This window comes from Aulonocara sp. 'chitande type north' Nkhata Bay, linkage group LG22 (assembly GCF_057382095.1).
Source record: "Aulonocara sp. 'chitande type north' Nkhata Bay isolate Kocher_YH1m ecotype deep benthic linkage group LG22, A_spYH_male_GT1.1, whole genome shotgun sequence".
NCBI lineage: Eukaryota > Metazoa > Chordata > Actinopteri > Cichliformes > Cichlidae > Aulonocara > Aulonocara sp. 'chitande type north' Nkhata Bay.
Genome location: NC_141364.1, coordinates 23,724,251 through 23,747,821, shown reverse-complemented (window position 1 = coordinate 23,747,821; position 23,571 = coordinate 23,724,251). Strand labels below are relative to the sequence as shown.

At 42.6% G+C, this 23,571-nt stretch overlaps 1 protein-coding gene across 1 annotated transcript in view; it reads right to left on the bottom strand.

Annotated features, from left to right (window-relative positions):
* Positions 1-20,763, bottom strand: part of col8a2 (collagen, type VIII, alpha 2) — a 53,094-nt gene extending 32,331 nt beyond the window's left edge. The window contains exons 1-2 of the mRNA XM_086280460.1: positions 20,389-20,763; positions 19,969-20,185 (exon numbers count right to left, since the gene is read on the bottom strand). The gene's annotated coding sequence lies outside the window, so the exon portion shown is untranslated. The remainder of the gene's footprint in view (positions 1-19,968; positions 20,186-20,388) is intronic.
* Between the last annotated feature and the right edge of the window lie 2,808 nt (positions 20,764-23,571).

The window sequence follows — 23,571 nt, the reverse complement described above, 5'->3', positions numbered from 1 at the left end:
ATGAAAGCATATGTGTATTGTTTGTGTATTTATACACAAGCATTCATATATCCATCCATCCATTCGCTTCCGCTTATCCTTTTCAGGGTCGCGGGGGGCGCTGGAGCCTATCCCAGCTGTCATAGGGCGAGAGGCAGGGTACACCCTGGACAGGTCGCCAGTCTGTGGCAGGGCCAACACACAGGGACAGACAACCATTCGTGCTCACATTCATTCGAACATTCACACCTAGTGGCAATTTGGATTATCCAATTAACCTATCCCCACAAGCTGCATGTCTTTGGACGGTGGGAGGAAGCCGGAGTACCCGGAGGGAACCCACACAAACACGGGGAGAACATGCAAGCTCCACACAGAAAGACCCCGACCTGGTGTTGGAATTGAACTCAGGACCTTCTTGCTGTGCGGCAACAGTGCTAACCACCATGCCACCGTATTCATATATAGTCAAATAAAAATTTTTTAAAAAGTTCATTTACCTGTTATTACCACACACCAAATCCGGTTGTTGGTACTTGCTGGCTTGTGTAGCCACTAGGTAACAAAAGTTTTTATGTGCTTCTGAGTTTTTACGTGTTTTGGAGTTTTTACGTGTTTTTGAGTTTGTACGTGTTTTTACGTGTTTTCGAGTTTGTACGTGCTTCAGAGTTCGTACGTGATTTGAAGTTTGTACGTGCTTTGTCTGTAGGGGCCACCGTAAATATACTTTTATTTATTCACTCCACATAAAATGTAATAAATAAATTATATAATACAAAAATCAACTATTCACATTTCAACTTTTAACTATTTAAATTTTCAGCTTTTTCCTTTTACAAATTGAAAGTGAAACAACACAAAACACTGCAAACCACAACACAATTAGATATAAATTATAATATGAAAACCAGTGTTGGGGAGTAACGGAATACATGTACCGCCGTTACGTATTTAAAATACAAAATATGAGTAACTGTATTCCGTTACAGTTACCGTTTAAAAAGGTGGTATTCAGAATACAGTTACTTTGTTGAAATAAATGGATTACACTGCGGTACTTTACTGTTTCATTTTGTCGCGGGTCAGGACTGTTTGGGTTTTGTTTGACAGCTACGTTCTGTTGTTCCAGGCGGCAGCGTTACGGTTGCCATGGTTACAGGACGACGCTCTCTCTGTGACTGCGTGTTTCCTGGGTGAGAGAGCACCTTTTCGTTGTTGTTGTTGTTGTGCTAAGCTAACAGGCAGAATGCTACAAGCGTAGCTCTAAAGAATGTAGCATCATGGGCAGTGTAGTCCGTGCTGCAGGGAGAATGGACTGCCATACACGTTATGGGTCTGTGAGCGCGAGGAGGGAGAAAAAGGGGAGTGGAAAGGTACGAGTTGTCATCGAGCAAAAACGGGAGCTGGAAGCATGTAAATATAATAATAACCACTGCAGCCAAGAAGAGAGCCTGACGAGCCCAGTTGTAAGTAAGCTATTAAGACTTGACTGTACACCGTGTTCGTGTTTTCCTCCGAAAACAATAAGTTTAATAAGGAGCAGTCTTTCAACGCCTCTCTCTGTCTCTCGCAAGAAAAGTTGACCCACACAACAAAGTAAAGCTATTTTTCGGCTACGAGCCGACAGGGACCCCGCCGTATTAGTCAGAGGTCCCTTTACTACAGTTCAGAGTCGCGGACCTTTCATTAATAGTAATAAATCACACAGCAATAGTACATTCATGTTGTTGTAAAAAGCATGATAATATATTAAGTAATCCAAAGTATTCAGAATACGTTACTGTCATTGAGTAACGTAACGGAATACGTTACAGAATACATTTTGGGGCATGTATTCTGTATTCTGTAATGGAATACATTTTAAAAGTAACCTTCCCAACACTGATGAAAACAAAAAGAAGATGCATATTCTCTGTCATATGGACCTGCAGGTTAATTAGGTTAATTAAACTCTCTGAATCCTTTATCATCCACTACTGAAAATAGTTGTGGAAGATTACTATAACTTTCTAATATGACGTTGTTGTCCCTGGCTCTCTTTCTCTCTCTCCCTCTGGCTCTGTTCCTGTGCTACTGAGTGTAACTACCGCCCCTCCCCCCTCTTCCCAGCGTAAAGCACAAGGCTCGTGTGCAGTGTGACGCGGAAAAAAAGTGCGAGAGAGAGGGTGAGAGAAAGAAAAAAAACAACAACCCACGGCTCGCGATAAGGAGCCGGCTAGCGTCGTTCACATCAAAGAACCGGCTCTAAGAGCCATTTCGTTCGCGACCGACCCATCACTAGTTTGTACATAGCTAGATGGCTTTGGTTTTATGTGTATTAGATTTTAATTATTTTGTCTTGGAATTTTTCAGCAATAGAAACCAGAATTTGGTAAACAGTGGACCATGATGATTCCTATGATGTATGCCTGTACTCTATGATAGCAGTGTCACTCAGATTCTATTAGTGCAAACCAACTGCCAATCACAGGTGTTACCTAATATTGGTTGGCTAGTCTTGGCTGAAAATCAGTGTTTACTTAGTATACAGATAGTCTGAATGATGTATCAGTCTATCCGAGGGGCAGATTTATAGCTATTTGTCAATATATTGGTATAATGGTTGATAAATTAAAATGTAAAGAGTGTAAAGGAGAGATAGAAGTACCCTTCAACCTTGTTATGACCATGATAATGCATAGTTTGTCCACCAGAGGGCACTCTGAACATGACAACCAACTGTGGGTCAGGTGGTTGTCATAATCCAGACAATCCAGAAAAGCTGTTTGATTAGGTGGCTTAAGTGTCTGTTATTAATTAAGCAAATTGGTAGCAGTGGGCAGGCAAAGCACAACCATGTTAGCATAAGGCTAGGCATGCTAGGAGTTTTCCTGCATTGATAATTGGTTTTTTATATAGTATACTATACAGTGTTGAAGTGATTGCATTACAATTACAAAGTCACTCATCAGAATACTCAGTACTTTTTGTAATGTCCTGTAAATTTGAGGTGGATTTGTTTCTGATTTTTATCTTCTGCTGTCAAGAAGCTAAGGCGCTGTCGAAGGTTGAGGAGTGTCTGTGCACATGTCTTGCTCAGCTACCAAAATGGCAGCAGGGAAAGCCTTTATGTTATTTTTAATTTGTGGTAGAAAGGTACAAAAACATAGTCAAAGTGACATGCTAATGCTAATTTTAAGAAGCACGTGCTAACTAAACATGCACCGTAACACCTGGTGGCCCACAGAGGAGCGTGACAATGGAGCTACAGGTGCAATAAGAATATCAGCTAGCTATTAATTTTGACAAAACGGTTACTCTGAAGGAAATTAATGACCTTGTTGTTTGTTGGAGGACATGCTAGCAATATTGCCATTAAAATGAGCCTGAGTCAGTATGTTTAGAGGTAACTACACAACAGGAAACATACATTCTGTACAATATAATCAACGTATCAATGGTAACTCAAAGTTACTTAAAACAATGAGCATTCATTGGTTGAAATAACTTCAACCAATGAATACATGCAATGAAAGCTATGTACCCTGGGGAATGCCAGGATACATGGCATTCCCTATGTACCCTGGCCTCTTCCAGTCCAAAGACATGTTGTTGGGTTCAGTAGTGATTGGTGGAATATGAGCATGAATAGTTGTCTGTCCTTCTATGTTAGCCATGCAATTGATTGTACAAAGTGTACCTCTTGCCCCATTACAGCTAGGATAGGCTCCAGCACCTGCCAAAAGCCCTGAATTGGATAATCATAAGAAAATGAAGGATGCTTTCCAGGTGTGGCGGTAATCTTCTTAAGTATTGGGGTATTATAAAAAGTAACATAATTAACTGTGTAAGTTAAAATGATTACTTCAAAGCACTAAAAACTGTCTGTAGTTTAGTAGGGTTAGAGTCCAAATTGCACATCCTTTGTAATGAAGTTGTTTATCTGCTTTTTTAAACACTATTTATGAAATTTCATTTACTTTGATTCAGAAAACCCAGACAAGCATTATGGACAAGTAAAAAAAAATCTGCCTAGTTATCCAACGCAAAGGGTAACTGAGAAAATATGTTTCGTAATTTGGGTTAAACGAGCTTTTACAGATTTCACAGAGATATACATGCCTCAGAATGTGACTGGAGTAGAGTGAAAAAGTAGAGCAAAAAAAAAGAAAAGCTCAAGACACCCAAGAGCTAAGGGCATGAAGTTGCAGAGCATTGCTTATCCAACATCTCCATTTCCCTGGACCATATTTGCACTCACGCGGCTTTCCTAACGCTGGCCAGACTTGTATGGTATGAGGGAGCTGTGTTTAGACGGCTTTTCACAGCTCCTCAGTTGAGAACAGTGCAAATAGACGTAGTGCCAAAATAACAGTCGTCGGAATGCAATGATGCATATGTGGTTGTTGGCCTTGGATGGAGATTTAAGGTCATGAAGCAGACAGATAAACTCCCCCTACTTTCCTGTTACATGCTGATCTGGTCTCACATTTGAGGCGGTTGTTGTCAGAGAGTCCTCTTGGGTCTCAGTGAGAGAGATGGGGATGACTCAGTCATGAAAAAAAACAGTAGCACACGGGTGACACATGGGTCACACATTAGGGGATATAAGAAAGGTAGCAAACGGAAGCAAAACGCAACAGGGTCAAATGTTTCCCAGCAACCAAGTTGCCAACACGGGATCAGTACTTGAAATTGCCTACAAGAACACAAAGAAAACCAGGTGGGAAAAATCACACTGTTGTCTAAGGGAGGTATTAAAATGATTGCTGATACGCGTGGCAGTTATATCAAAACTTTGCACCTTATTGCTATCTCCAAATTATTTTCCAGACTGCCAAACTTTCCTCGTGCTTGCAGAGAAAAGCAGAGAGTAAGAATGTCGTGAAAAAAAAGGATTCAAAGTGCAGACTTGAAAACAAACATTGTCTGACTTACTTTTCCTGCATTTTCTTTCTACCACCTCTCACCCCCTACCCCTGCCCATGCCATAACTTAGTCTCTTTCTGTCTCCCATGGACAAGGTATTATAACGGCTGCGGTTTTTATTGGAATTACTTAAATGGCTCTTAAAAAGCCGTTTGAATGATGAGTGCCGGTGTCTGGACAGTCTTGGTGTGCGTATATGCGCACGTGTTTATGTGCGAGTACGTGCCGGCTCCAGGCCTTCGTTTCCATCCAAGATGCCAAATTTCTTTCACCCAACCACCCACCCTCCCATCTCAACCCCACTCCCCCCATCTTGATGTTCACCACATCTCCCACAGTGGTCACACTCATTTTTGTTTGTGCACGTTTTTTACTTTTACTTTTTTCTGACCCACATCCCCCACCCCACACCCTGTCTGCCTCTGCTTATTTATCCCCACTGTGAGGCGAAAAAAAAGAAACGCAATTGCCTTCTCACACTCATACGGTAATGGCTACAATTTGCTTATCGTACAAGCACAGATGTGTAAATAAATGGAGTCTAGACTGATAGTGGAGACAAAACCTTAACATGTGCATTTAAAACTGAGTTTCCCAAAGAATAATAAGAAAGCAAAGCAAAGATGTTTCTTTGTTCTAACACACTTTTCAAACAGTTAAGCTCTAGACAGTCTCAATTTCAATATCTGGGGATCAGACCATTTTCTCAGCTAACAAACAACACGATCCATTACTTTGTATCCTCTGTATCTATGCTCCCACCCACCAGAGATGCTTTGTATTACTGTCTGAATTCTCGTCTTGAATCTGAAAAATGCAACGAAAGTGGTTGCAGACGCATTCCAGACGCCCTCTATGGAGTGAGTGATGCACCAGTGGGAAAACACAGAGAAGCTGCAGGGAGTACATAGGATGCAGCAGAGGTTACAGATCAGCCATATATCGTCTCTGACTTTTACCTGAACGTGTTGAGGAGCACCCGAAACTTGCTCACATGCACTTTGCAGAAAATGGACAAGGACAACGGTGCCACCGTGGTGTCTCTTGACAATAGACAAGCGAGATATGTAGGAAGTGTCAAAAAATGCAAAGCAAAGCAAAATGCCAATTTTGCTAAAAGACTCAACAAATACAGGATCAAAATGTGCAAGACTGAATAAAATATACAGGCAAGCACTGTGAATATGCTGTTGTGTCTGGCAGGCCTAAGAACTATTTGGACAATTTTGAACACTGGCAGCATTACAGGGCCCCCCCCTTCTGAATAACTGTATTGCGAGCTGTGTAATGTGTAGGGATAAAGACAGGAGAATTTTGTCACATGGAGTAGATTAGCAGATTAACAGACGCAGACTCAGTGGAGTCTTCTACCATTTGTTTGATATTTGTCACTGGTCAAGAAGTAAAGCAGCAGTAAGAAAACCACTGATGCCAACCTCTGCTTGGTGGAGCTCTAACTACCTTAGCTTTCACACCAGTTTGTGAATAAACAAGCAAAATTAGCCTGTAGTGGTATGTGTAGGAGTTTGAGTACAGTACAGATGTAGTATGAGTACAGAGTCTGTATTTGAGTGGCCTGAGTGATGAGGGTTACTCAGACCATGGCTCAGATTGGTGAGGTGAGTGGACAGGGGTGGGGTGTCGGGCAGCTGCTCAAACTGGTGGTGGGTGGGGTGCACACCTGTGATGGCACGGGTTTTCCTGAGACAGGAGGATCTGGCGATGGCCTTCAGGCAGACGACAGCCAATGAATTTTTTTGACAATAGAAGAATATTAACAGAGGTCAGATTCTGTACAGTAACAATGTTATTGTTAGATAGAAACCTGCAAATGCACTCATTAGTATAAGTTTAATTGAATTCAAATTTAAATGCTACACACCCATCTTCCACCTCAGCCTCCATGATGTTACCCTCCACCTCAGTACATCGAACCTACACCTCTTCCTTAGGAGTTACATACAAAGTCTATGCAATGCATCAAGTGATGGGAAGACAGGGGAATCTGCATTTGCACAACTAAAAATGTTTAAACTTATGCAGAAAGTTGCTTTACACTGGATTGCAAAGACACATCAGCTCTTCTCACCTGATGCTCCTGATGATAAGACACTGATAACATCCTTACTCATGCCACTGCATTCACACAAGTAATGTGAGATGAAATTTTGCTTTGTATTTGGTTTGAGTGCTGCTCCAAGGTGATAGACTCAATAACAAAACATGATGTAACACCCTAGTATTGGCGCAAATCATAGCTTATGCATTTTTTACATGTTCTTATCACAATGTACTCATACATTTTGAATTTCACAAGTCAAAAGCTTTAAATGCCAGCAAAAAAACCCATCTGAATCGTGGAAAAAACCTGTGAAATTAGTGTGACTAACAGCAGCAAGAGGATAGCAGCAAGAATGTGTTCTGCAACAGAAGCATTATTTGCCTTAGGAAAGAAGTCTGGAATAATTTGAATCTCATCATCACTTTGTGCACACTGGGAGATCGCCTTTCAACAACCAAAACTCTGGGGAAAACAGCAAGACATTTGCAATCAACAGAATTATACACAGAAACGAAACGAGACACAAGACAGAGAGAAATGTCAGAGAAGCTGTTTTTTGGATCACATGCACCCATATAAAGACCCCCCAAGGAAACCCCTACAATTCATTAGGGCACTATAAGAGTGTACTGTCCGGGCATCTGCATATTTCCAACAAGTGTTGACATGGTCTGGATTTATCATTGTCTCCACGTGAGAGGTAATGGCCTGGTCTGGCATAGCTAAGCTTCCTAAGCATACCTCAAGACAAGACATCAGACTGCAAACAAAAAAGACAAAGCTAAAACACAGATTCTGGCAGAAATATGTATATTTAGTGAAAATGTTTGCAGCCTGGGTATGGTTTCAGCATGAAGAACTAATGATAAAGGAACCAACCAATATAGTGGACTGTACATTCCCCTATTATTTCATATTCTTATATTATATTCAAAATTAACGAAATTGTTATCCTGTGGCAATGTCTAAAAGACTTTTTTAAAAGGTCTTGAGTTTTGTCACTCATGTAGAAGCCTGGAATTGAAAGATAAACGAGTAAGAGCAAATCTATTAGTCTAGAATGTCTCAGACGCACCTGCAGAGGTATGAAAATCAAGAATGAATTAGCAATCAGAGCAAGGAAATGTGTAACATACCATTAAGGCCTCGGTCACACTAGCCTAGAGACTTGTCTGTGACTACTTGCCTACCACGCAAAGAATACGCAGGCTGCGTGTGGCTGCTGAAGATTGCTGGCAGTTGGTGTGAACTCCATTGCTAAAAATCCATTCATGCAGGAATAGAGACCAGTCAGTGGTCACTAGCAGTGAGTAGTGAAAACTGTGTATTCAGGGATTGGTTGGCAAGTGGTTGCTCGATGTTGTCAGCAGTCACTGCTAAGGAAAATGTGCATTCCCTAACTGGTTTGCGAGTCGTCTGTTGTCGCTACGTGTAACTGGTCGCAGAAAAGTATACGATGCTGCCCCAAGAACCTCCTTGCGATACCTTTGGTCACCTGTTGATGTAGTCACCAGTGGTTTGCACCGACTTATCCATGAACAATACTCACCAAGCTGTAGTGAAACTGTGAAAAATGCAACACAAACTGGAAACACGAAACATTCATTTGAATTCATTTTAAATTAAAAGCTGTGGTTTATGAAAAGTCAAACTTTTACTTTGAAAGCAAACATCCTCTGTTTCCTGTTTGAGTCACATTTTTCAAGTGTCACAACATCTCAAAGAGTAAATAATGAGTGGCTACAGACAAGTCTTCTGTAGTTTGTGTCCACCATGCAAACTATGAGCAACTGCAGCAATCTGCTAGTGAACTAGTGAACAAAGCAATCACAAGAAGAATTTTTGTGCAGCATCTGCTTTCTCCTTGTGACCAGTTTCACCCGTCTGCAACCAGTCTGGGAATAAAGATTTCTCCCTCACAACCAGAGGTTGCCAGGTGGTATTGCTGTTCAGTCTCTAGACCAAAAGAAACCAAAAAATATTGCGTCAAACCTACATCATTGTGGCAGCTCGGTAACCCCAGCAAGAGGCAACGCCAATTAGAAACTGGTTTTAATAAAAGGAAATGGGGGGAAGGTGCTTTCTGCCAGGTTAAATTAACCATGCACTTCTAGATTTGTGTGGTTTCTATGCTACTTTATACTTCTATTTCTGGTGTGTCAGATAATGCAGTTCTTGTCAAAACTGCTAATGTGTGTCAGTTACCCACAAAGTGTTCTTTAGCAGTACTGCGTGACGCACTGGGTTATGGCATTAGGAATAAGAGCTGGCTCTTTCACTCGTTCACTTCTCTTTCAAACCAGTTGTCTTCTCCTGACTCTATGAGCCAACTGTAAGGTGCTGGACTAAATATGCGTGATTAGTTTAGCTGATTTTTTGCTTGAATCTTCTGCAGCACCTAATAACACCACTGATGAGTGTTAGCATTGTTGGCGACCGTGGCTCGGGGAGTTGGGAAGCGTATCTGTAACTGGAAGGTCGCCGGTTCGATCCCTGGGCTCTCTGTCCTGGTCGTTGTGTCCTTGGGCAAGACACTTTACCCTACCGCCTACTGGTGTTGGCCAGAGGGGCCGATGGCGCGAAATGGCAGCCTCGCTTCTGTCAGTCTGCCCCAGGGCCGCTGTGGCTACAACCGTAGCTTGCCTCCACCAGTGTGTGAATGTGAGAGTGAATGAATAGTGGCATTGTAAAGCGCTTTGGGTGCCTTGAAAAGCGCTATATAAATCCAATCTATTATTATTAAAACCAACAATGCTTAAAAGAAAAGTCCACAATGCTAGGGGTATCTGCAATAATTCACTGTAACACCGTCCCTATATGTAAGTGGCCCTTTGCAAATTCCAGACTGTAACATCGAAAAGTTCAGAAAAACAAGGCTTCAGTACAAGCGAAAGCCCTCCTCAAATTTTTCTTTGCAATTTAACCGTGAACAAGCCCCTAACACTGGAGTCTGCTCATTGTCTCTCTTCTTCCAGCATAAGGTTTGAATCAGCGGGCTGTCATATGGCAGGGACGCAGCATTCAGGACACGTTGTCTCACTATATTGATCTGGCAGACATGTCTGCATCCTCTCGTCTTCCTCCTCCGCCTCCTTGTTATCCCTGCCTCTTCCTTCCAGACAATGACAGATACAGAATATCCAGTTACAGTGATTGGAGTAGAACAAATTAATCCTGTATGACAGGACACAATGAGACCATGTTGCTAAATTAAATACTAATACAATATAAAGGCAGCACTGTGATTCATCAATTGTGGCTTTTAAATCTTAAAAGAAATACTCAGACTGATGACATGTTGATTGTAAATTTGAAGAATGGGCATAGTGGGTGAACACATATTGGAATAGAAAAAAGGTAACTTCATATTTAGTAATTCAAAGCAAATAATGTACATCTGGGAGTAAACAGGAGACCCTGCATGTTTCTGCTGACCCTCATTCAAAACCTCAACCAGATCAAAGACGGCACACGGTTGCTACAAAGTGACGTGCCCTCGTACTGAGCTTATTTTCTCAGTATTATGTTCTTTACCTTCATCTGTCCATGTGCTTTCATCTCTTCCTACCTCCTCCTTCCAAAAGCAGGCCCTTCAACTTTTCTCCTTCCCCAGTTTTACTCTGTCCAACTTCAGTCTTCCAAATAGATGTGTTTCCATCTCTCTTTCCTAACTCGTGCTGATGTTTCCCATATCCCTATCACACTTTCACCACATGTCAGGAAGACTAGGGTTTGTGTGGTTTCTGCCCAGTTTTGGGAGCAATCCAGCTGAGGCTCATTGGGCTGGTTGTCGGTTCGGCCGGGGCCCACTGTTAGGAAATGACCACTCCTCTGGTTCAAATTAGCAATGAGGCAACGTCTTTTTTTTTCTTTTTCTTTCTTTTTTTTGGGTGCTTTTTTTTTTAACTAAGGGCCTGCAGATGAAATAGATGGAAAAGTGTAGAGAGAGAGTGCACAGCCATCTGTAAACCACATGAAGGTGAGTGGTAATTGATTCAATGCCCTCCCTAATTAAGTATTATGTTGGTTGGCCAAAGAACATCTTCCCAGAAGTGGTTGTACTTCTGTAGCGTTCACTGTCCAAACAGTCACAGACTTGCATGGTTAATGTCTGGTTAGGCATGTTTTATTTCCGTTCGCTTATTCTGTAATATATCACATGCAAAATATCCAGATTTTAATCAGATCATGTAAATCTTTGACCTTCCTCAGTTTTTAATAAAATACTTCATGTCTGCGTTGCTTTACAGCCAACAGCAGTTCCATATTGTAAATGTATGCAAAGTGGAAAGGCAGGCGATAAGGCTGTCGTGCAGTCAGTCTGGTGTTTATCTTGGTTTTCACTGCGGAGCATCGCAAATGTTTTCCATGAAATGCAACTCCACATGTATCCGTCCTAAATTGTTTTCTATAGGCAGAACCTTTCCTGTGAGCATGAAACACAATAATTCTCCCACAACAGCTTCTTTAGGGACTTAGAAGCACTGCCAAACAGCATCGCCTTTGCTGTCTGACTCCAGAAAGCATTACATATATTTTTGGGATAAACACAAAAGAACTGCAGTTAGGACCATGCACACACACACACACACACACACACACACACACACACACACAAGAACAGTAGAGCAAAGCTTGCACTGCATGCACCTCAGACAAGCTGGAATGAGCACAAAGCTTTTTTTTTTCCATTTTGTCGTTTCACTACTTTGCTGCTGATTACAGGAAATGATCAAGACAAAAGCCTTGAAGGACTGGTTGTGTTGTATGCTGCCTAAAGCCTTTGAGCATTTGCATTATGAAACACATGTTGCTCAATGGCCTCAAAGTCTTTACAGAAAGGATTAGGTCTCTAAGCCAAAGCCATTTAAACATAAAGTCTGAGAGAAAAAGCACCCTGCACTGAACAATCAGGGAATAATGTAAGAGCTTAGTTTTTCTTCCTTTTCTTCTATTTTTTTCGCTTCATATGGGAATGGAGCCATGGTAAATATAAATAAGTGTACACAAAGACAGTATGAACCATCAGAGGTGTAATTTGTGCTACTGAGATGCCAATATAGTATGGTATAAGAGCATTTTCAAAAGACACAGCTCAAAAGCGAGGGGGTGGTCCGCTGCAGGGATAAGTTGTTTTAAACCCACTTCCTCGAGAAACACTGCAAGCCAAGTTAAATTTCAGGTGTTTATCTGGGCAGAAACTGGCAAACCCTGCTAGTTTTTTTAAGGTTGGATAAAAGATGGGTTACATATGTTTGTGGCCATGTGGTGAGTACCTGCGGTCACCTGCAAGTGAAAGGACATAAGGAACACTGACAGTCTAATGTGTTTTCATTTTATATCATGCTGAGCAGCAGATCATCATTGCAATATAGTTACTTAAGTTAATAAATCTCCCCCATCTTATGAGCATAAAACATATAATATTTTGAAAGCGTTTAAGACCAACAAGTGCTGCAGATGAAATGATTGGCTTTAGAGGTACTGACGAACTTAATGCTAAAATCTGGATACACAAAAGTTCCAGAGAAATCTTGGTTTATTTTAAAACAAGTACCTCATTATGGTTAGGTAAACATTGTGGTTTGGAATAAAATTACTATAAAGTGTAGTAATAATATAGATTAGAAATCTGGTATGGATACAAGAAGGAGCCATTGTTATTTAGAAATAGGGAAAGAAGTTTTCCCTTGTGAACCCAATGTACGATTGGCCCATGTGATATAGGTATCACAACCACTGCCATCTAGACACTGACTTAAAGTTCTTCAGATTTCTTTCTTTGTATGAACAGAGTAATAAAGCAGCAATATTTCAGCTTTAGCTCTTGAGTCCTAACAGACAGGTGAGAAATGAAATGAAAAACCAACATAAATGTCTTAGTGAGGTGTTTTGTCACCAGAGACTCCAATATGTTTCCAATATGCCCTGATTTTAATTTTCCAAGGTTGTTGAGATCTTCTGGAGAGACAAAGCACCATTCCTCTAAGAAGTATTGACGTTTTTGTGAAGACTGAGAACACTTTCAAACACGAGTTCAATTGAGTTTAAAACTGGTCCATGTGAAAGTCCATGGTTTTTATACTCATCACACCACTCAGTGACATCTCAAACCATATGGACTGGGGCATTGTCATCCTGGAGGATCCCGTTCACATGAGGATAAAAATCTGATAACAACTTTATACCGGCTTGCGGCAACCCTTCCCTCATAGTGGACAACTGCAGCTTAATCATGCCAGCAGTGACTCTCAGTAGCACAAAGGTGACTTTTTTGATATTGCATTCTTGTCTGCATTTGCTCACATACAGCTTTGCAGACTGTCATCTACATATTGTAGCTGTTTAATGGCACCAGGGGGCAGTGTCACAAACAACCAGTCTGTGAAGTACTCTTTCTTGTGCTGTTGTTGGTCCTTAGCGTGCTGCAGAAAAGTAAGCAAAGCTAATGTAGCAATACAAAGAGCTAAAATAAACTGAGAGTTAAGAACAATGAAACATGTTTCTTGCAGCCACAGCTTGTGCTTTTGTGTATTTTTTTTTTTTTATTCTTTTAAACATTTTTTCACACTTCTCCCAGTGAACTCCATGTTCATGCACAGGTAGGCTCTTTATATACAAAAACCTACACGAAGAGTGACAAACATATAATTTTGAGTTCTTCCTTTTCTTCCTTATTACCTGTAAGTTCTATGTATGTTGGTCCTGATAGTTTAAATGCACTGCAACTTAAGAAAACACTAGCAAGTGCAAGTATGGAAATATATTGGAACTTGAATGGAACACAATGAAAGTACAGAAAAGCAAAATCTCAGAAAACATAATGGACGTGTTTATGCGGAGACATTACTGTGACCGACCAGTTCTGGAAGTGACAGAAACCAAAACGTGAAGGGTCGCTCTGAGACAAAAGACATGGAGGATTCTTCGTGTTGTGAGGGAGGAAAAGATGCAGGTAATGTGTGTTTTAATCACATGACTCGTATAATACTGCACATACATGTTTGCTGCTAGCCATTTACTGTTAGCTTGTCACTTCCGCTGCTGTTCCGTCACGTTATTGCCTTCCCAAAAATACTTCTGTTGTGTTTTGTGAGGGGTTTTGGTGAGCTTTTTTTCCTGTTGTTGCACCATTTTTCTTAAGTTGCGGTGTGTTTGAGGCCACTATACCTGTGACCACTAGATGGCGTAGGTCAAATAGATGACACTTTTGTTGCTCCAGGGGTGTGGTTAATACACATTTCTGTGGTATAAAGAAATTAGAAGCTCCAAATTTAGCAGTGTGGTTGTTTGTTGATAGCAGACGTTGTTGTTGTCTACAAGTGGTCACTGGGAAAACTCTACTCTGTGTTAGCATGTGATACATGTGTCACTTAGTAAGCATCCCCCTTTCTACACCAGAGAATCTGGCTTTCTGAAATACTTTTTATTATCCGGCTCCAAGGGGATCATAACACCACAATAACCCTAGTCTCTTTTCTCCTTTTTTTTTTTTACAAACACCTACGCACAAATCTAAATCAAGCACAGACTGAACAAAAACAAAGTCTGGAGCTTTTCAAATAGTCTCAGAAGAGCTGTTTCCAAACGGGATGGAGATATATCCATCCCGCATCTGAAGTGAAATAATAAAAAATAAACTGCTGGCCTGGGAAGTACGTCTGCAACAAGATGAAAAGAGGGATAATGTAAGTTTTATACTGAGGAGCTGACCCCTGTTAAGAGTTGGCCAAAAGTCCTGCTTTTGGAAGCCCCAAACAAAACCCTCGCCAGACGTTAAGTGGGGGCAAGAGGGGGGCAATGAATGAGAGGTAAGACAAATAGACTTGCCCACATGCACTCCGCACACATGTTCATTTGCACTAACTATCTGAACGTACAAACACGTGGGCTACGCGGCCGCCCACACATCAAACAGTCTTCTTTTGGCTTCTCTCGGTGTTATGAGACTTTTGAGCAGTGACATCGCTCCACACCTCCCCTGGAGATGCTGGGAATCTTTTACATCCTTGCATCCAGAGTTAAAACCAAGGAAAACTCAGCCTCATCAGCAGAACAGCAGATGTCACATCTCATTAACTAGAAACATCTCTGTTGCTGGATGAGCAGCAACGCTCTCATTCCTGTTTGTTCCTGTTGGGTTCCCTTTGGAAACACAAGCTGTCATCCCACAACACTCAGAGGCAGGCGGGAAAAACATAGATGTGACTCCGGGAAGCTGTTGCTCAATACGTATTCCGTCCGCGGCTTGTTTCCTCACTGCGCTTTGTTCAGGCCTCACTGACTAAAAGCAATGTTTGGCATTGGGGAAGAGCACTGCTTTACCACAGGGGTTTTAGTTTGAGCCCAGTAAAGAGTTGGGGTTCAGTCCAAAAGGATTTGTAGACTAAACCAGTAAAATAAGATGGAAAGAAATGGGGAAAATGGAGAGATGCTAAAACAACTGGATAAAAGTCAAGGAGAAAGGGGGCTGTTGGGGGGTGGGGTAGTAATGCCACCGCCAGTTTCCTCCTGCTGCTGTATGACTGTTAAGTTTCTTCTGATAGCCGAAAAGGGTATGTTGTCAAGCTACTTTGAGCTTGCACGCTTTCTTTTTTTAAAAGATTGAACCACTGCTGACAGAGTCAATGGGAGGCGGAGGGAAAATAACACATTTGCCAAGCCTCCCCACTGCTTGCTCTCCCCCCGTCTCTCTTTCTCCATCCCCTTGTTGCTGCCAGCACAGTGGAAAAACTTCCTCTGGTCCAGACACAGTTATGAGGGAATAGGAGTGGGAGATCGGTAAACACAGATAAAGGGAAACAGGTAAATGAATCAGAGAATAATTCAAATAGAAAACTAAATAAGCAAAGCTGTCAAAATTCTAATCCACATGAAACAGAGCTCAAATGAGAGAAAACGGCATTTTTTCCCCCTCTCCTCGTCTTTCTGTCCTCTAGCTCTGAGGTGAGAGCCAAAACAATGTCCTTCAAAACAAGGGCCTGATTAATAACATGCTGTTCCATCCACTCTGGAGGGCCGTATGTTTGCGCAGATTCACTATCTGCCATTCAGCTAACTGACTTCCACATATATCAGCTCGCATGTGCGGGCCAAGATGGCTACTGTTGATGTTCAAATAAGCTTAGACAGTATAAACACACGAGGTCAAAGGAAGCAAAAGGAGGCAGGATGCAAATCTCCATGCGTCGGCACGGGGAAACAAGTTCATGCCTTTCACTGTGTCTTTTTCTAATTCCCCTATTAGCTGAAAAACAAATCCAGCCAATTAATCTTTAATGTTATGGGCCAGGCTCTGATCAAGAACAGGACCTGTATAGTGTTTCCCCCATCCTTCACTGGAATTCTTCATTCAGTATATCAGCAGCACCAGTTAGCATTCCACATAATGGGTGCTGCACAGTATTTGTGTCTGTTTGTGTACCACAGAGTCATGTTAGGAAAATCATGGAGGAAAGTTCTTAAGGCTGACCTAACAGCTGGCATACTGAACAAAAGAACTTTAAACCAGGCTCACAAGGGGGCAGGGAAATCTTTAACCTTTACGAGACGACAAAATAACAGAAGGGGAGCAAGGAAGCAGAAAACCTAACAAATACACACATCTGGTAGAAAAGCATAATATGGCGTAGGTGAACCCAAACAACACAGTAACAAGGGCAGAAACAGGAAGATAGGAGGAGAGTAGAGGTGGGCAGATGGATCCAAATATCTAAGTATTGATATCAGAGTCGATAGTAGCCTAATATCCTCTGAGATCAGTATGCCGCCTGCTGATTTGTGTTAAATAATTTATTTTTCTTTTGGAAATGAAAAAAATATATCTCAAACTATGAAAAATGTCTGAACCTTTTTGTGTTGACTGTCACGTCTGTTTTATTTATAGCCTATAGCACGTTTAAACAACAGAAGCTGACGCGAAGTGCTTTAGAGACCTTACATTCCAGGTCTCTTGATGATTATCTCTTAAGTTATTACACATTGCTCTACCCTGCATCAGCTGCCTATATGAGATAAAAGTATCGGCATCGGTATTGGTATCTGCAGTACCAGAATTTGCAGTATTCCACACCACTAGAGCAAACTAAAATCGTAGAAGAAGTTTCAAAATAAAATAGGAAGTACTTGTAAAAAACAAACAAACAAACAAAAAAGCTAGGAACACAGAAGGAACAGATATGAAAGAAGAAAAATCCCCAGTAACATAAGAACAAAGTAAAAATAAGGATTATATAATAAAACCACAGACAAACAAAAAGACCACGACTCAAAAGGCTCAGGGAGAACTTGTATGTGTGTCCATTCATGTGATTTTGTGTATGTGTGTGTGTGTAGGAATAAGGTGGGCGTTTACGTTTGCTGGAAAATGAGTGGCATTCTCCTTCATTTCCTGCTAGCACTGAAAGTAATAGAGCCACAAGTGCTTGCCCGCTCTCAAACACAAACACACATGCAAAAGCTTACACAGCCACGGCTACAAAGGGACTGCGAGGAAGCACAATCTAGCACATGAAACTGATACAGTCTGCTAAAAGTGGTTTGGCATCATTTAACAGCACAAGAGGGGAGGCTGAAAACTGAGTACAGTTGGTAAGTGATGTGATGGACTGCGGATATCCCCTCCTCTAAGTCAGCGAAAATGAAAATGAATCATGATCAGCTGTACTGTAACAGTGAATTAGGACACCTCTTTGAATGTTATCAGAGTTGTGAGGCAATTTATAAAAAGAATAATATTTTTAAGATTACTTAAACATGTTTCAATAAAGATTCATTTGAAAATTAGCAGAGAGAACAATAGGTATGCTTTTAACTACACAGTGCCAGGTGTCTTTGAAACTGCCTGCTATTCTGCCCCCTTGAGGTCACACTCTTTGGACTGTTTTACAAGAGGGTGACACAGTTCATCAGCACAGCAACATTTCTATTTTTATTATCCTTCTGTTTTGCTCTTCGATCACACAAATACAGGACATTAGCAAAACAGATGGGTATTTGTAACGAGGGAGACATCCGAGTACAGGTTTTCTGCTGGCTGTCTCTGGTCTGTGCCGCTGTAATGGCTATGAAAGCTCGCCCAAGAGTTTACAGATCCACAAAGATGTCCTTTATCCTTTTACTGCAACATTTAAGGAAGAAAATAAATAAATTCCCTTTAAACTACTGAGGGGGAAAAAATTCAAGAGCTGGTGTTGAGTTTGGAGTGTAAAAACGTCACACTCTATAAACTGAATGCAGTGGGGGATGAGAAGCTCAGCAGTATATGAGCAGGCAGTCTGGCAGCAGCGCTGACAGTCGAGTATGTTCATCTGTTGGAAACGTGTGTGTGTGTGTGTGTGTGAGGTGTAAATCCACATGGAGGTGTTTGCTTTACACGGGGCATAAAGTGTGCCGTGTGTGCCGCTGTGTATCCAGCGTGACTGTTGCTTGTGTATGCTTGGTCACACTTTTGGCACTCTGTATCAAAGGCCTGCATGGGCAGCTGGTTGGAGTCTGGTAACTGTGGTTATATAATGCACTACACACAAAACACACACTTGAGCTGCTTGTAACCACAAGTCAGCCACTAACTGACCAGTCGCCGCCCACTGGAGGGTGCAAATCGGTGAAAGCCATTTAGCCCAGGTTTTGTCAAGCGCTGAACACAAAACAGACCGTTAATTCTTGAAGAAGTTGAGAGGAATGTAAATCTTTTAATCGATCAATTCTTTAATCGAAACAAAGCCATGCACGTGTGGAAAGCTGACTGGAAGCTGGCTCACTGCTGCACACCAGCAGCTCTGCACACTCCTGTTGTTGCTCACCAACAAAGAAGAGCGCTCACACTCCAGTGTGTGTCCCATACGACTGTTTACACACTCTAGTGGAGATCCAGTCACATTAGGGCAAGCATGTGTGCACACATACCAGCACACACACTCACACATACACACAGGTACACGTTTAGTAGACTTTTCTTGCCGTAGGCCAGCAAAGTAGAGGGATGCTGCCAAATGTTTTTGGATTTCAGATTTCCTGACCGCTGTCTTTTCCAGACTCCCCCCTCCACTTTTTTGTCTCTTACTCTCTCTCTACACCTCTCTTACTCTGTATATTTTTCTACCTCCCCTCCTTCCTTTGCAAAGAAACTCTACTGCTGCCACCACAAGCCACTGCCGCCGCCACTGCTGCTGCTGGTGCACTAAAACACATGTGATCAAAAATGTATCTCCTCAACAGAGCTTGCATTTTTTCTCTATCTATCCCTGCTAGTTTGTCGTGCAGTACACCCAAGGGCTCGGAGTCACAACTGTCTGTCCTCTCTCTGTTTGCGATGGAAGGATGCCGTTACAAAGGAATGCAGTGTCGCCTGCCAGAGGTATCACAGTGGATGGACAGAGCAGAGAAGAGAAGAGCATGTGTGCGTTTTGTGTGCGTTTGCAATCTTCCTTTGCACTTGCACATACCAATCATTATATGATTAAGAGCAGCTATTGCATTACACAGAAAACACAGATCCATCCAGATGGAGGACACCCTTGTTACATCTGTAACCTTGAACATATCCTGCTGCACAGCCGAGCCCCCGATACACACTTGCAATGCACACCACGCCCCCTTCAACATCATCAACTAAAGTCCCAGATGTATGGGCATGGATGCATCAACAGTGTCTTAGCCCAGATCTCAAACTCGCATACACAAAGCAACAGTCCAGATCATCGATCTCACGGGACACTCAAAGATCAACAGACGGTGCGCAGCTACAAATTTTATATAAAAATCAGCGTCCACACAGTGTGAGTGGAACACTTGAGTGTGCTTTTGGTGTGCTCAGTTCTTTTTAGTCTGCAAGTTGTTACGCTGTGCGCTGGCTTAGGACTGAGGAGAATTATGCAAGTCCCATGACTAACAAATGGAATCTGTTTTTCCTCCTTTCCCGCTCTCTCTCTTAATTGCTTTTAGCCACCTCAGGCACAAAAAAGAAAAGAGATGACAGGCCACGAGGATGCTAATGGATTCAGAGGAAACCTGCTTACCTTTCTTTCCTCAGAGACTCGGTGGAGGAGAGCAGGGGTGGGGGGGAGGATCGCTGGGCAAGGGCAGCGTTAGGTGTTTGCGTCAGGTGGTTCAGGGTCTCTTCTACCTCCCTCCTTCAGCCACTCGTGTCTCCCATGGGATGTGATGGCATCAGGTTTTCAGCGAACAAGTAGGGTCCTCCTGGGCAAAGATCTGGCACTCGGAATTGGTCCAGCGCTGCTCGCAGGTGCAAGAATAACAAGCAAACAATAAAAAGGAAAAGAAAAAAAAAAAAAATGCAAAAGTTAAAAACTGAAAATCTTCAACTGCAGGTTGAGATAACTGTCTGCAAAACTTTTAATTTTCTGCTTCCAGCAAAAACAAAAACAAACAAAAAGGAAGGGAGAAAGGGAGAAAGAAAAAAAGCTCTATCCATGTACTTTTTGGGGGGGCAGAGGTGGCAAAAGTGACAGATGTGATGAAAGGGTGAGAATGGGGAAACGTCCTCTCTGTGTCGTCTTCGAGCTGTCCAGACGCAGGTCTGAGGAACACCTTCCCAATCTGTGCGCTCTTGCTCTCCAGGGTGGAAAGTAGGAGGGAAGGAGCAAGGGAGCAGGACACAGAGGGAGAGAGAGTGAGTAGCAGTGAAGTGGAACTCAGTCAGTTAGTCACTCAGGTCAGTCAGGCAGGCAGGCAGCGAGGCAGTGTATCTGGGTCCAAGCAGGTTGTGCTCCCACTCCAAGGACTTATAACCCGAGGTGGGGCGGGGGGGGGCTGTGCACCTCGCTGCTCCAATCTCTCTGGCTTACTACACGATCCCTCTCCCACCAGCTTATTTTGGGAAAGACGGACAGGATTGTTCATTGGGTTAGCCCCCTTGATACAAAAAGCAAGTGTCTGTGGCTGGCTGCAGTGAAGAAGGAGGGGAGTGAGCAGGATGGGGTGGGGTAGCAGCCGCGCAGAGAGGGGTGGGGTAGGATGAAGAGGAGGGAAGGGGAACAAAAAAACACGAGAAGAGGGGAATTCGAAGGCGTCTCATGTTCTGTTTCTCACTGTTCTCCTCGCCTTCCCAAACTCACCTCCAGGAAATCACGCTGCCTTTTTAGCCTCTTTACTGTTTTGAAACATGATCACAAATCAGTCTTTCAAATGAGATCCAGCTTATGCTTTATTTCTTTTGCAGCTTTATTGATAAAGTCTGTGGATGACATGACAGTGGACAACGGTAAGGCTCAAAGCGGCATTGCACCATCACCTAAAACCTGCTGTAGGTCGTGTGCAGTTGTCACATGGTGCCACTTTCTTCATTTTGATCACCATAGTGCGGTTAATCACATCTTTTTACATTTCTTTAGTCCGCCTCATCTATTCGTGGCACGTATTACAAGTATCAACTATTCCTCATCTTTGAAGCGTGCCAGGCGATTGCCGGGAAAATAAGCAAATTCTCATGAAAACTGGTAATGTTTGCTAACAACCTGGATGAGCCACAGCCATCCCTTATCATTTAGTATAGGTTACTTCCCACACAGCAGCAACTTAGTAGGATCAAAACAGACTTAGCATTCAGTGTTTAACTGGCAGCGTGCTAGCTGGCTCTTTGCTATGGTAGTGGACCTTGACGAGCATGCTGTTCCACGCTTCTGATTGGATACACTGGGAGGAAAGCTGGCCTAGCCTTTTCCTGAAAGACCTACTGGGACAGAGCCACTGGCTGATTTAAAGATCAGATAGAGACTGGGATTCCAAACAGATCCGCACCAAGAGGAAAGAGAGAGAGAGAGAGGGAGAAACAATAAAGAGGATTTTAGAGTTGCCCGAGTTCTTCCCCTCATTATGACGTTGTGCCAGTTATTGGTTTATTTAAGGCTCTGTCATTTCGGCAGCATCCACTGATTCATTGCTTCAGTCACTCTGCAAGTAACAGAGAGTTGTCAAAAGTTGGCAGCCCCACGGCACTTTCTCTCATTCATGTTTTGCACATGAGGAGTAATAAACGTCCCCAGACTGTGTAATCGACCAACTTTTAGAAGCAAAGTCGGGCTGAAGTCAGCTTTTCCTTGCATGAGAGCGTCTCAAAAGGGCATATTTGGATCATTATTATAATATTTAATGGGGATCTGCTTTTTGAAGGGTGCCATTATGGCAAAAGTTATAGTGCAAATGGGGTTTTATGCATTTTATTTGCACTCTTTTGAGCAAATATCAAGATAGCAAAGTGATTAGACGTGCATGAGAGGGCTAAAAAGGAGACATCTGCAGTGATGGATGGTCATAAATGTGACTGCTGATAATTGCCATAAGTGCCATCGTGATCAGCTAAAATAAGTATCCTGTTCACGACTGGAGCCGACCAAATTGAATAATTAAAAAAAAAAAAGCAACCGGCGTCATTCCTTTGAAAGAGCCATGGTGCAAGTTGAATGGTCCTCTGAACATATAAAGGGTGGAGTAACCATATGCCCAGTAATGATGTCATCAATAGGAACCCTGTGTAGTAGTTAGGCCTGTCATTCATTCCCCTCCCCAGGTGTATGTGTTTCTGCGTGCATGCGTGCCGCTTGTTGATCACACCCCGCCGCACAAGTGATCGCTGTTTGTACCTCAATGGGGCAAAAAAAATCAGTCGGCGGAGGCTCGCATACAACCACAAGAAAGCCTCCGCCTCTTCCAGTTATGGTACAGTTGCACTGAAGAATTCCACCTCGGGCTCATCAACAAATCTCAGCTAACCTTCTAATACTCTCACACAGACACAAAACAAACGCTTATGTTCACTCATTTGGTCAGCCTACACTCACCCCCTGAAAAGTCCCCACACCACTCACCACTATAGCATGGTACGAAAGCCCCCTCCCACTCGCTTTGCTTTTACAAGGTGAAACATTCCCGAGGAGAGGGAAAAAACACCTGGTCGTCATAAGTTTGCCTTTTTTCACTCCACTTTTTCCCCTCCGCTCCATTCCATTAGTAAGAACAAAAACAAACAGTGGCTGGAAAATCGTTGCATTGCATCACACGGACCCGCTTTGCTCTTGATGTTGGTCAGAAACCCCCAAAATAAGACATCAGGGACAGGTTGGCGTCACAGATAAACTACACCCTACACCACGCCTAGTGTGCCCAAACATAGACTCCCTATGTACTAACGTATGGGGGTCTGTTCTCAAAGGTGGTGTGTTAAGGGTGGAGGGAGTTTGTCTGGGGGTGCACTGAGCATGTGTGTTCCTTGTGTGGGTCCTGTGAATGGCTGGAGTGTGTTATAGGGTGGAGTTGCTTTTGAGCTTGATTGAAATTAAGTTTGGGGTTGTAATATGACCTTGTTTATTCGATTCAGTGGTCACTCTCTGAGTGAAGTATTGTATGGCAGTGACTGCGTTGATAGCATAAGCTAACATGGGTAACGGTTAAGAGTGTTTGGAGACATTATTCTGATTCACAGCGTTCATTCACTTTTCATAGCAGGATTAGGAGCACCTACACCTAATGCACTTTCCTTCAGCTAAGCCCCTTTTATTCAAACAAGCCATTGATATCCATTAGCGAAGGTCAGAGTTGAAGGTTCACACAAGGACAACAGAGGACAGGTGTTCCTCTCTTCCATCCTGCTCTTTTCTCCTGTG